Genomic DNA, 13,062 nt, shown 5'->3' with positions numbered 1-13,062 from the left:
TACTAATGATCATGTAATAAGACACAAACATAGATAAGCACTTAACATAGAAAACAAAAAACAGAGAATGTAAGAACAAGGAATGAGTCCACCTTAGTAATGGTGGCGTTTCCTTCTTAAGGAACCAATGATGTCCTTGAGCTCTTCTATATCTCTTCCTTGTCTTTGTTGCTCCTTCCTCATTGCTTTTTGATCTTCTCTAATTTCATGAAGGATGAAGGAGTGCTCTTGATGTTCCACCTTTAATTGTCCCATGTTGGAACTTAATTCTCCTAGGGAGGTGTTTATTGTCTCCCAATAGTTTTGTGGAGGAAAATGCATTTGAGGCATTTCCGGGATCTCATGGTGATGAGCTTCATGCGTCTCTTGAGATCCATGAATGGGCTCTCTTGCTTGCTCCATCCTTTTCTTAGTGATGGGCTTTTCTTCCTCAATGGTAATGTCTCCTTCTATGGAAGCTCCAGTTGCGTAACATAGATGGCAAATAAGATGAGGAAAAGCTAGCCTTGCCCCATGAGAGGGCTTTTCGGCTATTTTGTAGAGTTCAAGGGAGATGACTTCATGAACTTCTACTTTCTCTCCAATCATGATGCTATGGATCATGATGGCCCGATCCACAGTAACTTCAGATCGGTTGCTAGTGGGGATGATGGAGCGTTGGATGAACTCCAACCATCCTCTAGCCACAGGCTTGAGGTCCAGTCTTCTTAATTGAACCGGCTTGCCTTTGGAGTCAATCTTCCATTGAGCTCCTTCCACACATATGTCCATGAGGACTTGGTCCAACCTTTGATTAAAGTTGACCCTTCTAGTGTAGGGGCGTGCATCTCCTTGCATCATAAGCAAGTTGAACGCCAACCTCACATTCTCCGGACTAAAATCTAAGTATTTCCCTCAAACCATTGTAATATAATTCTTTGGATTCGGGTTCTCACATTGATCATGGTTCCTAGTGATCCATGCATTGGCATAGAACTCTTGAACCATTAGGATGCCGACTTGTTGGATGGGGTTTGTTAGAACTTCCCAACCTCTTCTTTGGATTTCATGTCAGATCTCCGGATACTCATTTCTTTTGAGTTTGAAAGGGACCTCAGGGATCACCTTCTTCTTGACCACAACATCATAGAAGTGGTCTTGATGAGCTTTGGAGATGAATCTTTCCATCTCCCATGACTCAGAGGTGGAAGCTTTTGTCTTTCCTTTCCCTTTTCTAGAGGATTCTCCGGTCTTAGGTGCCATCAATGGTAATGGAAAAACAAAAAGCTTATGCTTTTACCACACCAAACTTAAAATATTACTCGCCCTCGAGCAAGAGAAGAAAGAAGAGATGAAGAAGAAGAAGAAATGGTGGAGAGGGAGAGAGATGTGTTTCGGCCAAGAAGGGGAAGAGAGGGTTGTGTTGTGTGAAAATGAGGAGGAATGAAGGGCTATATATAGGGAAGGGAGGGGGGTAAGGTTTCGGCCATATAGGGTGGGTTTGGGTGGGAAATTGATTTTGAATTTTGAAGGTAGGTGGTGTTTATGAGGTAGGTTTATGGGGAAGAGTGGATGGATGTGAGTGGTGAAGTGGTGATAGGGAAGAGAGATTGAGGTGATTGGTAAAGAGTTTTGGGGAAGAGTGTTTATGGGATTGTGTGAAAGAGGGGTGAGAAGAAGTGAGTGGAGGTAGGTGGGGATCCTGTGGGGTCCATAGATCCTAAGGTGATCCTGTGGGGTCCACAGATCCTGAGGTGTTCAAGGATTTACAACCTTGCACCAAATTAGGCATGCAAAATGCCCTTGCACACAACTCTGGGCGTTTAGCGGTAGATTGGTGCTTGTTCTGGGCGTTGAACGCCCATTTGTTGCCCATTTCTGGCGTTGAACGCCAGAACCATGCTTGTTCTGGGCGTTCAGCGCCAGCTCTTCTCCAGGGTGCAATTCTGGCATTCAAACGCCCAGATGCTGCCCATTTTGGGCGTTCAGCGCCAGAACCATGCTCTGTTCTGGCGTTGAACGCCAGCCAGATGCTTCTTACTGGCGTTTAAACGCCAGTAAGGTCTTCCTCCAGGGTGTGATTTTTCTTCTGCTGTTTTTGATTCCGTTTTCAATTTTTTTATTTATTTTGTAACTCCACATGATCATGTACCTACAAAGACATATTACTAATAAAAATATAATTAAATAAAAATTGGGTTGCCTCCCAACAAGCGCTTCTTTAATGTCAATAGCTTGACAATGGGCTCTCACGGAGCCTCACAGATGTTCAGAGCATTGTTGAGACTTCCCAACACCAAACTTAGAGTTTGGATATGGAAGTTCAACACCAAACTTTGAGTTTGGTTGTGGCCTCCCAACACCAAACTTAGAGTTTAACTGTAGGGGCTCTGGTTGACTCTGTTTCGAGAGAAGCTTTTTATGCTTCCTCTCCATGTTTACAAAAGGGTAACCTTGAGTTGTAAACTCAAGGGAGTCCTCATTCAATTGAAGGACTAGTTCACCTCTGTCAACATCAATCACAGCTCTTGCTGTGGCTAGGAAAGGTCTTTCAAGGATGATGGATTCATCCTCATCCTTCCTAGTATCAAGGACTATGAAATCAGCAGGGATGTAAAGGCCTTCAACCTTTACCAACATGTCCTATACTTGTCCATAAGCCTGTTTTTCTTGAATTGTCTGCCATCTCTAATGAGATTTTAGCAGCTTGTACCCATAGATTCCCAGTTTCTCTATTACGGAGAGGGGCATGAGGTTTATCCCTGAACCAAGGTCACACAGAGCCTTTTCAAAGATCATGTTGCCTATGGTACAAGGTATTACGAACTTTCCAAGATCCTGTTTCTTCTGAGGCAATCTCAGTTGATCCGGATCACTTAGTTCATTGGTGAACAAGGGAGGTTCATCTTCCCAAGTCTCAATACCAAATAATTTGGCATTCAGCTTCATGATTGCACCAAGAAACTTGGCAGTTTGCTCTTCAGTAACATCCTCATTCTCTTCAGAAGAGGAATATTCATCAGAGCTCATGAATGGCATAAGGAGGTTCAATGGAATCTCTATGGTCTCTAGATGAGTCTCAGATTCCTTTGGTTCCTCAGAGGGAAACTCCTTATTAATCACTGGACGTCCCAGGAGGTCTTCCTCACTGGGATTCACGTCCTCAACCTCCCTTACAGGTTCGGCCATGGTGGTTATGTCAATGGCCTTGCACTCTCCTTTTGGATTTTCTTCTGTATTGCTTGGGAGAGTACTAAGAGGGATTTCAGTGATCCTTTTACTCAGATGGCCCACTTATGCTTCCAAATTTCTAATGGAGGATCTTGTTTCATTCATGAAACTCACAGTGGCCTTAGATAGATCAGAGACTAAATTTGCTAAGCTAGATGGATTCTGCTCAGAATTCTCTGTCTGTTGCTGAGTGTATGATGGAAAAGGTTTACTATTGTTAAACCTATTTCTTCCACCATTATTAAAGCCTTGTTGAGGCTTTTGTTGATCCTTCCATGAGTGATTTGGGTGATTTCTCCATGATGGGTTATAGGTGTTTCCATAAGGTTTTCAGGATCATAGGATTCTTCTTCAGAAGCTGCCTCTTGAGTACTGTTGGATGCAACTTGTATTCCATTTAGACTATGAGAAATCATATTGACTTGCTGAGTCAATATTTTATTCTGAGCCAATATAGCATTCAGAGTATCAATTTCAAGAACTCCCTTCTTCATAGGCGTCCCATTACTCACAGGATTCCTCTCAGAAGAGTACATGAACTGGTTATTAGCAACCATGTCAATGAGTTCTTGAGCTTCTGCAGGCGTTTTTTTTTAGGTGAATGGATCCACCTGCAGAAGTGTTCAATGATATTTTAGCTAATTCAGACAAACCATCATAGAATATATCCAGGATGGTCCATTCTGAAAGCATGTCAGAAGGACACTTTTTGGTCAGTCCTTTGTATCTCTCCCAAGCTTCATAGAGGGATTCGCCTTCTTTCTGTCTGAAGGTCTGAACATCCACTCTAAGCTTACTCAGCTTTTGAGGAGGAAAGAACTTGGCTAAGAAAGCCTTGACTAGCTTATCCCAAGAGTTCAGGCTATCCTTAGCTTGAGAGTCCAACCATACTCTAGCTCTGTCTCTTACAGCAAAAGGGAAAAGCATGAGCCTGTAGACTTCAGGATCTACTCCATTAGTCTTAACAATATCACATATCTGCAAGAATTCAGTTAAGAACTGAAAAGGATCTTCAGATGGAAGTCCATGAAACTTGCAGTTCTGCTGCATCAGAGAAACTAATTGAGGTTTCAGCTCAAAATTGTTTGCTCCAATGGCAGGAATGGAGACGCTTCTTCCATGTAAATTGGAATTAGGTGCAGTAAAGTCACCAAGCATTCTCCTTGCATTATTATTATTTTCGGCTGCCATCTCCTCTTCCTGTTCGAAAATTTCTGTAAGGTTATCTCTGGATTGTTGTATTTTATCTTCTCTTAGTTTCCTTTTCAGAGTCCTTTCAGGTTCTGGATCTGCTTTAACAAGAATATTCTTGTCTTTGCTCCTGCTCATATGAAAAAGAGGGATAGAAAAATAATAATAATAATAGGGATCTTTTTTACCACAGTATAGAGGTCCCTGTGTGAATTGAAGAAAAGAAGAAGAGAAAATCTGAACTCAGAGAGAGAGAGGGGGTTCGGATTTTTGGTGAGTGAGGAAGAGATGTTAGTAAATAAATAAACAAATAGAAGAAGATGAGAGGGGGAAGTGAATTTTCGAAAATAATTTTTGAAAAAGAGTTAGTGGTTTTCGAAAATAGTTTTTGAAAAAGGTTAGTAATTTTTTGAAATTTTAAAATCAAAAGTTAAAATAATTAGTTAATTAAAAAGAAATTTTGAAAAAGAGGGAAGATATTTTCGAAAATTAGAGAGAGAGAGTTAGTTTGGTAGTTTTGAAAAAGATAAGAAACAAACAAAAAGTTAGTTAGTTAGTTGAAACAAATTTGAAAATCAATTTTTGAAAAGATAAGAAGATAAGAAGTTAGAAAAGATATTTTAAAATCAAATTTTGAAAAAAGATAAGATAAAAAGATATTTTTGAAAAAATATGATTGAAATTAGTTTTGAAAAAGATTTGATTTTTAAAAATCACAATTAATGACTTGATTCACAAGAAATCACAAAATATGATTCTAGAACTTAAAGTTTGAATCTTTCTCAACAAGTAAGTAACAAACTTGAAATTTTTGAATCAAAACATTAATTGTTGATGTTATTTTCGAAAATATGAGATAAAATAAAAAATTATTTTTGAAAAATATTTTTATAATTTTCGAAAATAAATAAGAAAAATGAAAAAGATTTGATTTTTGAAAAAGATTTTGAAAAAGATAAGATTTTTAAATTGAAAATTTGATTTGACTCATAAAAACAACTAGATTTTAAAAAGTTTTGAAAAAGTCAACTCAAATTTTCAAAATTTATGAGTGAAAAAGGAAAAGATATTTTTTTTTATTTTTGAATTTTTAATGATGAGATGGAAAAACATGAAAAAGACTCAATGCATGAAAATTTTGGATCAAAACAATGAATGCATGCAAGAATGCTATGAATGTCAAGATGAACACCAAGAACACTTTGAAGATCATGATGAACATCAAGAACATATTTTCGAAAAATTTTTAATGCAAAGAAAACATGCAAGACACCAAACTTAGAAATTTTTTCATGTATAGACTCTATGGATGCAAGAATGCATATGAAAGACAACAAAAGACACAAAACAAGAAAACATCAAGATCAAACAAGAAGACTTACCAAGAACAACTTGAAGATCATGAAGAACACTATGAATGCACGATTTTTCGAAAAATGCAAGATGAATATGCAATTGACACCAAACTTTCAACTTGACTCAAGACTCAAAGAAGAATGATGCACGGAAAACTTGTCTCTCAACAAATCTCCCTTCGGCAAGTGTACCGAATTGTCATCCAGTAAAACTCACAATAGAGTGAGGTCGAATCCCACAGAGATTAATGGATTAAGCAATCAATCGTTAATTGATTATCCTAGTTAGACGATTTAGATTTGGATGATGAGCAGCAGGAATTGTAAATTTACAGAAAAGTAAAGAAAGCAATAAAGTGCAAAAAAATAAAATGGCAAGAAAATTAAATGTAAGAACTAAAAATAAAATGAACATTGGGATCAAGAGATATTGCAATCCTCTGGATCAAGTTCATTCTCATCTCTTCCTCAATCAATGCACTCATTGATCTTCTTGGCAATCTTAAGTGATCGAATTACAATTCCTTGTAATTCGATCTCTCAAATCTTGATCAATAGCCAATTCCTTGGTCAATTGCTCATGAGAAGAGATGAGGTATGGTCACTGATTATACCACATGCATTTCCCAAATCAAGTGTTGGAAGGATTATAGTCACATATCCATCCACACCCAATTTGGTCCAGCATGAGAAAGCATTTCTAGCATGATCTCTTCATTCCTCTTTCAAGGTTCAGAAGAGATCCAAGTATGAATAGTTTCTTTTCCAAGATAACTACCCAATTGGATAAAGATCGAAAGCTCTCTAGTAAAATCAAGAGGAAAGAAAGAAGAAGAAGAATAAGAACTACACTTAATCCATTGAATCACAATAGAGCTCTCTAACCCAATGTAAAGAGTTAGTTGATCATTGCTCTACAAAAATAGAAAAGAAAGAAAGTGCAGAAAAGTAAAGATGAAGATAAAAACTGAAAATAAAACTTCAAATTCATAAATGAAAATTATAACTAAAAGAAAGAGAAGGAAAAGTGTGTGAGGGGAGGGAGTCCGAAGACCTCTCTTCAATCCCCCATTCCAGAATTTCCAAACTCTTTCCCGATCCAAGCTTGTTTTCAATGTAAAAACTAAGGCCTTTATATAGGCTCTCCTAAATTACAAAAATGAAATTAAAAGCAAATTACAATAAAATGAAAAATTCCTATTCTAGATGCTTCTTGTGGCCTTGATTGGTTGACACTTGTGGGCTTGCTTGCTTGAGCTTTGAAGTGAAATTGAGAGAGAAGTGAGTCAAGTTGAGGTCCAGGTGCTGAAGTTGGTACTAAAGTTAGCCACACTAACGCTACAAGTGTGGCATTAGTGCTAAAGTTATTGTGGCTAACGTTGCACTTGCTGCCCAGTTGGTGTTTTTGGGGCTTAAAAGATGCCTCTTGTTTGTGCTCCAATTTCATGCCCAATATAGAGTATTATATATCGTTGGAAAGCTTTGAATGTCAGCTTTCTAAGGAAACTGGAATCACCTCAATTGGACCTCTGTAGCTCAATTTATGCTCCTTTGAAGTGGACATAGTCGCTGGCATAGTTGCTAGCATTAATGAAAAATTTGAGTGCCAATAACGTTAGCGATCATGGCTTCATTATTGCCAGTTTCTGAAGCTCAAACTTAGTGTCCACCCCATACTATTATATATTGTTGGAAAGCCTTGGATATCTACTTTCCAATGGCTTTGCACGCGCATCATTTGGAGCTCTACAACTCGAGTTACACTTCTTGGAAGATGAAGAGGTCAGCTGGCCTTACTACAGGTTGATACCATGTTCATCTTTGCACTTTTGGGGCAGGTTTTCTCCCTCAAATTTAGTGTCAACCATATAGTGCCATATATGCTTGGAGAGCTCTGGAATCCTACTTTCCAATGCCACTGGAATCACCTCATTTGGAGCTTTGTGGCTCAAGTTATGCGTATTTGAAGAAGGCATGGTCATGCTGCCAGGTGGGACTCTTGCCCACGTTAACTTCCACGTTAACTAAGTTAACGTGGGAGTTAACGTGGGAGTTAACGTGACTCATAGTGGCTTGTGTGGCTCATTCCAACGTTAGTGACAATGTTGGGTGTCACTAACGTTGGCGATCACCTCCCTTCTTCACGTTAGCTTCCACGTTAACTAGGTTAACGTGGGAGTTAACGTGGCTTATTGGGGCTTGTGTGGGTTCCTTCCAACGTTATTGACAATGTTTGGTGTCACTAACGTTGTCGACCACCTTGTTTCTTCACGTTAGCTTCCACGTTAACTAGGTTAACGTGGGAGTTAACGTGGCTTATTGTGACTTGGCCAACGTTAGTGATAAAGTTGAATGTCACTAACGTTGGCTTCCCCTTTACTTCTTAACGTTAGAGGCCACGTTAACTAAGTTAACGTGGCAACTAATGTGGCCACTTATGAGCTTGGTCCAACGTTAGTGATAATGTTAAGTGTCACTAACGTTGGCTCCATTTCCTTTCTTCAAAGTTAATGCCACTAACTTTTCTCACTAACGTTGTGGCTTTCCTTCCTTCCACGTTAGTGCCCACGTTAGTGTAACTAACGTAGCTACTAACATGGCTCTTCTCTTCTTCTTTTGGCCTGAAATCAATCAAACAAAGTGCATCAAAGTCTTGCTCTTAATCATGGGATCATGCATCATCCAATTTATCATATAATTCATGCAAAATTCTCATGAAATCATGTAAAGTGCACAATATATGCTTGAATCAAGATGTAAGTGAATATCTACCCAAAACTAGCTTATTTCCTAAGAAAATGCATGAAACTACCTTAAAAACAGTAAAGAAAAGGTCAGTGAAACTGGCCAAAATGCCCTGGCATCACAACACCAAACTTAAAGCTTGCTTGTCCCTAAGCAAGTACTGGAACAAGAGAATGATGAATGGAATGCCAAGAGAAATGAGTCATTCTTGTGGAAGTCATGTCCCTGGTTTTATGGTGGTTTCATGCATAGCAACTTAGGTTCATTCCTGGCTTTCAGACCTTTATCATGTCCTAGAATACTCACTGTGATTGCATCCCATGAGACTTTTATTCATTGATCCTTTTGTTTCTTGTCAATTCAGGGCTTATTTGTGTTCTTAGGCTAAGTGCTCTGTAAGGGGGCAACTCTTTAAAATAAGCTTTCAGCCAACACTCCCGAACCAGTTGGTTCAAGGTGCTAGGTGTTGAAACACCCCTACGAACTTACTTGCTCAAGTCTCTCCCCCATACTTACACACCACAGGCACATGGTTTGTTTATTTTCTTTTCTTGAGACCTTGGTGTCCAGCACCTCTTTGGGTTACTAAATGCTCTGTGTTGATGGTTACTCTTGATAGTGGACTTTCAGCTGATAATCCCGAGTTAGTTAACCCAAGTTACCAAGTGATAAGGCACCCCTAAGAGCTTATTCATCCAAGTAGATACCTCACACAGGAGCACCACAGACACATTCCTCAAGATTAAAACCATTGGTGCCTAGCCTTATTGCTTACTCTTTTTCTTTTATTTTTCAACCTTTATTATTGCTTCCCTTTTTCTTATTAGGATCTTCTTATTTTAGCTAGTTTCATAGGGTGTGTCTCAAGCATAGTATTCCTGACAGATAGTTGTCTTCCCACCTTATGGTTGAACCAACTTAGCTAACTTATGACCACACCACAAACTCAGGAACTTACTCCATGGTATGAACTCTACTCTAGTCTTTTATAAAACACTCATTCTCTTTTCATTTGATTCAAAAGGGACAAGCATACTAGTAAGCAAAGTAAGGATGCAGTAATGACATTCAGTCTAGAAACATAGCCTTAATTAATAAAAAGTTTAAAAGACAGAATTGACATGCTTATTCACAAGGAGAAAGCACACATACATACAAAGAACATAGAAGACAATCATGCAAATTAAAGTGCTGGAAATAAGTAAGAGGAGAAAGGAACTTTACCACCTTGTATTTTATCTTCATTGTTGTTGCCCTTTTCCTCCTATTCTTCCCCTTCCCACACCATAGAATGATTGCTTATACTCAAGCAACAATTAAAACAGTGGTGACGGGGTTTATGATGGATCATGAATGTCTTAAAATAAAGTGTGAGTATGCATGTGTTTCAGCAAGCAAGATTATGGATCACAACAGAAGCACAAGAAGTAAAACAGAGACAATTTTGATTGCATTAATAAGTGGTGTTGGCATGGTACTTTGCATGAAAGTTAAGTGGCAACACCAAACTTAGTGTGCCACTGTCAATCTAGAATGTTACAAGTACCCAGTGAAGATTGAAATTCAAATTGTTGCATGGCAACACCAAACTTAGAGTGCAATCATATGCCAAATTATTGAAAGTAAACTAAGCAAAGCAAGGAAATGTTACCTACGGTTGGGTTGCCTCCCAACAAGCGCTCCTTTAATGTCACTAGCTTGATATGTTGTTCACGACTTTCTTCCTCTTCTTCCAGTTTGTTAAGAGAAATGACCTCAAGAGGAAAGAGGAGCCAGTTAATGCCCCTTGTTTTGAGTGCCTCTCCCCAGCAAGCCTTCTTCTGTTGTTAGCTTGAGTAAACTTGCTTGTTGGGGTAAGGGTGGGATGGCTTTTGCTTGACCTTTTCTTCTTCATGAATATTGTCCTTCTTTTCTTGGTCACCATCCTTTTGTTAGTGTTCATGTTGATTGCTTTTACCATCTTGATTTCAGGACTTGGGTATTGTATGATAGTTGGGGCATCCTCTTCATCAAGAACTTCTTGAATTGGTGGTTCAATGAACTCACCCTCTATGCAACTCTCTGTTTCCTTGGAGTGTGGACTCCCTTGATTGACTTCCTCCCTTTCTTCTACATAATGTTGCATTGAGTCTTTTGGGAGTGAGTTTGCATGTTTCTTTGCCACCACTAGTAACCTCTGTGGGAATGGAGCCTTAGGCTTATATACTCTCATAATCTCCTCCTTCTTCATAGAAATTTCACTTGGTATGGGTGCCTCTTTTTCTTGTTCTTCTGATTCCTCCCTTGGGTTTGCCATGGTATCACTGAGAGAATTGTGGGTAGTGATTTGCTTTGATAGATTTCCAACTTGTGCCTCAAGCTTCTTAATGGCAACCCACCGGTTCTGCATAATGGTTTTTACTTCCCCTTGGAAAGTCCTTGTGTCCTTAGATTCTTCCAAGAGCATTGCCAGTAGGTTCTCTATCCTTGATAGCTTATCCTCGAGGGGAGGGTGTGCAGTTGGGATGAAATTTAGAGGTTGAGGGTGGCTACTTTGTGAATGGAATTGGTTGTTTTGTGGTTTTATGTTCTGAGAGTGGTATGACTTTTGTGGGTAATGATATGGGTTTTGTGGACTGTGAGAAGAATTTTGTGTGTAATGGAATGCATTGTGTGAGTGGTGAGATGAATTATATGAATGTGGAAAGGAATTTTGTGTTGAGGCATATCCAAGTGGTGAGGGGTTTTGATGCGAAAGGCTCAGAGGTGAGGTTGAATAATTAAAGGATGATGGCTCTTGATGAATGGGGTATGAATAAGTGAAATTTCTTTGGTTTTGATCTTCCCTGGTACAACTTGAGTAGTGATCAAAGCCATCAAAATATGAACCATTTTGTGACCCTGGAAAGCACCCCATTTCATGTTCTTGATACTCCCATCCACCATGAGCATAGTAATGTAAATCATTCTGTGGTGGTGGAGAGTTTCCCATGAAATTTGATTGACTAAAATATGATGGATGCTCCTTTCTTTCCTGCAGAAAGCTCTGTCTCAAACAATAATCACCAAAAGAAATTGGAATCTCCATTGTCACAGATGAGGAAATTCCCAATGAGGCAATATCACAAACAGTTGGTTAGCAAAAGAAAATAAAGAAACAAAAGAAAACAAAGACAAAAGAAAAGTGTCTAATCTAGTAAATCAATCAATCGGTAGTTTGTTAATCACAATTAATCCCCGGCAACGGCGCCATAAACTTGATGCACGGAAAACTCATAATAGAGTGAGGTTGAATCCCACAGAGATTAACGGATTAAGCAATCAATGGTTAATTGATTATCCTAGTTAGACGATTCAGATTTGGATGATGAGCAGCAAGAATTGTAAATTTACAGAAAAGTAAAGAAAGCAATAAAGTGCAGAAAAATAAAATGGCAAGAAAACTAAATGTAAGAACTAAAAATAAAATGAACATTGGGATCAAGAATATTGCAATCCTCCGGATCAAGTTCATTCTCATCTCTTCCTCAATCAATGCACTCATTGATCTCCTTGGCAATCTTAAGTGATCGAATTACAATTCCTTGTAATTTGATCTCTCAAATCTTGATCAATAGCCAATTCCTTGGTCAATTGCTCATGAGAAGAGATGAAGTATGGTCACTGATTATACCACATGCGTTTCCCAAATCAAGTGTTGGAAGGATTATAGTCACATATCCATCCACACCCAATTTGGTCCAGCATGAGAAAGCATTTCTAGCATGATCTCTTCATTCCTCTTTCAAGGTTCAGAAGAGATCCAAGTATGAATAGTTTCTTTTCCAAGATAACTACCCAATTGGATGAAGATCGAAAGCTCTCTAGTAAAATCAAGAGGAAAGAAAGAAGAAGAAGAATAAGAACTACACTTAATCCATTGAATCACAATAGAGCTCTCTAACCCAATGTAAAGAGTTAGTTGATCATTGCTTTACAAAAATAGAAAAGAAAGAAAGTGCAAAAAAATAAAGATGAAGATAAAAACTGAAAATAAAACTTCAAATTCATAAATGAAAATTACAACTAAAAGAAAGAGAAGGAAAAGTGTGTGAGGGGAGGGAGTCCGAAGACCCCTCTTCAATCCCCCATTCCAAAATTCCCAAACTCTTTCCCGATCCAAGCTTGTTTTCAATGTAAAAACTAAGGCCTTTATATAGGCTCTCCTAAATTACAAAAATGAAATTAAAAGCAAATTACAATAAAATAAAAATTCCTATTCTAGATGCTTCTTGTGGCCTTGATTGGTTGACACTTGTGGGCTTGCTTGCTTGAGCTTTGAAGTGAACTTGAGAGAGAAGTGAGTCAAGTTGAGGTCTAGGTGCTGAAGTTGGTGCTAAAGTTAGCCACACTAACGCTACAAGTGTGGCGTTAGTGCTAAAGTTATTGTGGCTAACATTGCACTTGCTGCCCAATTGGTGTTTTTAGGGCTTAAAAGATGCCTCTTGTTTGTGCTCCAATTTCATGCCCACTATAGAGTATTATATATCGTTGGAAAGCTCTGAATGTCAGCTTTCTAACGCAGCTAGAATCACCTCAATTG

The 13,062-nt window shown here is 38.6% G+C and overlaps 1 non-coding gene across 1 annotated transcript; it reads left to right on the top strand.

Annotated features, from left to right (window-relative positions):
- Positions 1 to 3,897: 3,897 nt before the first annotated feature.
- LOC112787085 (small nucleolar RNA R71) lies at positions 3,898 to 4,005 on the top strand. The gene has a single exon (XR_003194520.1). It is a non-coding gene; the product is annotated as a small nucleolar RNA R71 (small nucleolar RNA).
- The last annotated feature ends 9,057 nt before the right edge of the window (positions 4,006 to 13,062 follow it).

The sequence above is a fragment of the Arachis hypogaea genome, chromosome 20 (genome assembly GCF_003086295.3).
Source record: "Arachis hypogaea cultivar Tifrunner chromosome 20, arahy.Tifrunner.gnm2.J5K5, whole genome shotgun sequence".
In the NCBI taxonomy this organism is placed as follows: domain Eukaryota; kingdom Viridiplantae; phylum Streptophyta; class Magnoliopsida; order Fabales; family Fabaceae; genus Arachis; species Arachis hypogaea.
The sequence above is the reverse complement of the archived record's forward strand: the minus strand, read 5'-3'. Positions and strand labels throughout refer to the sequence as shown.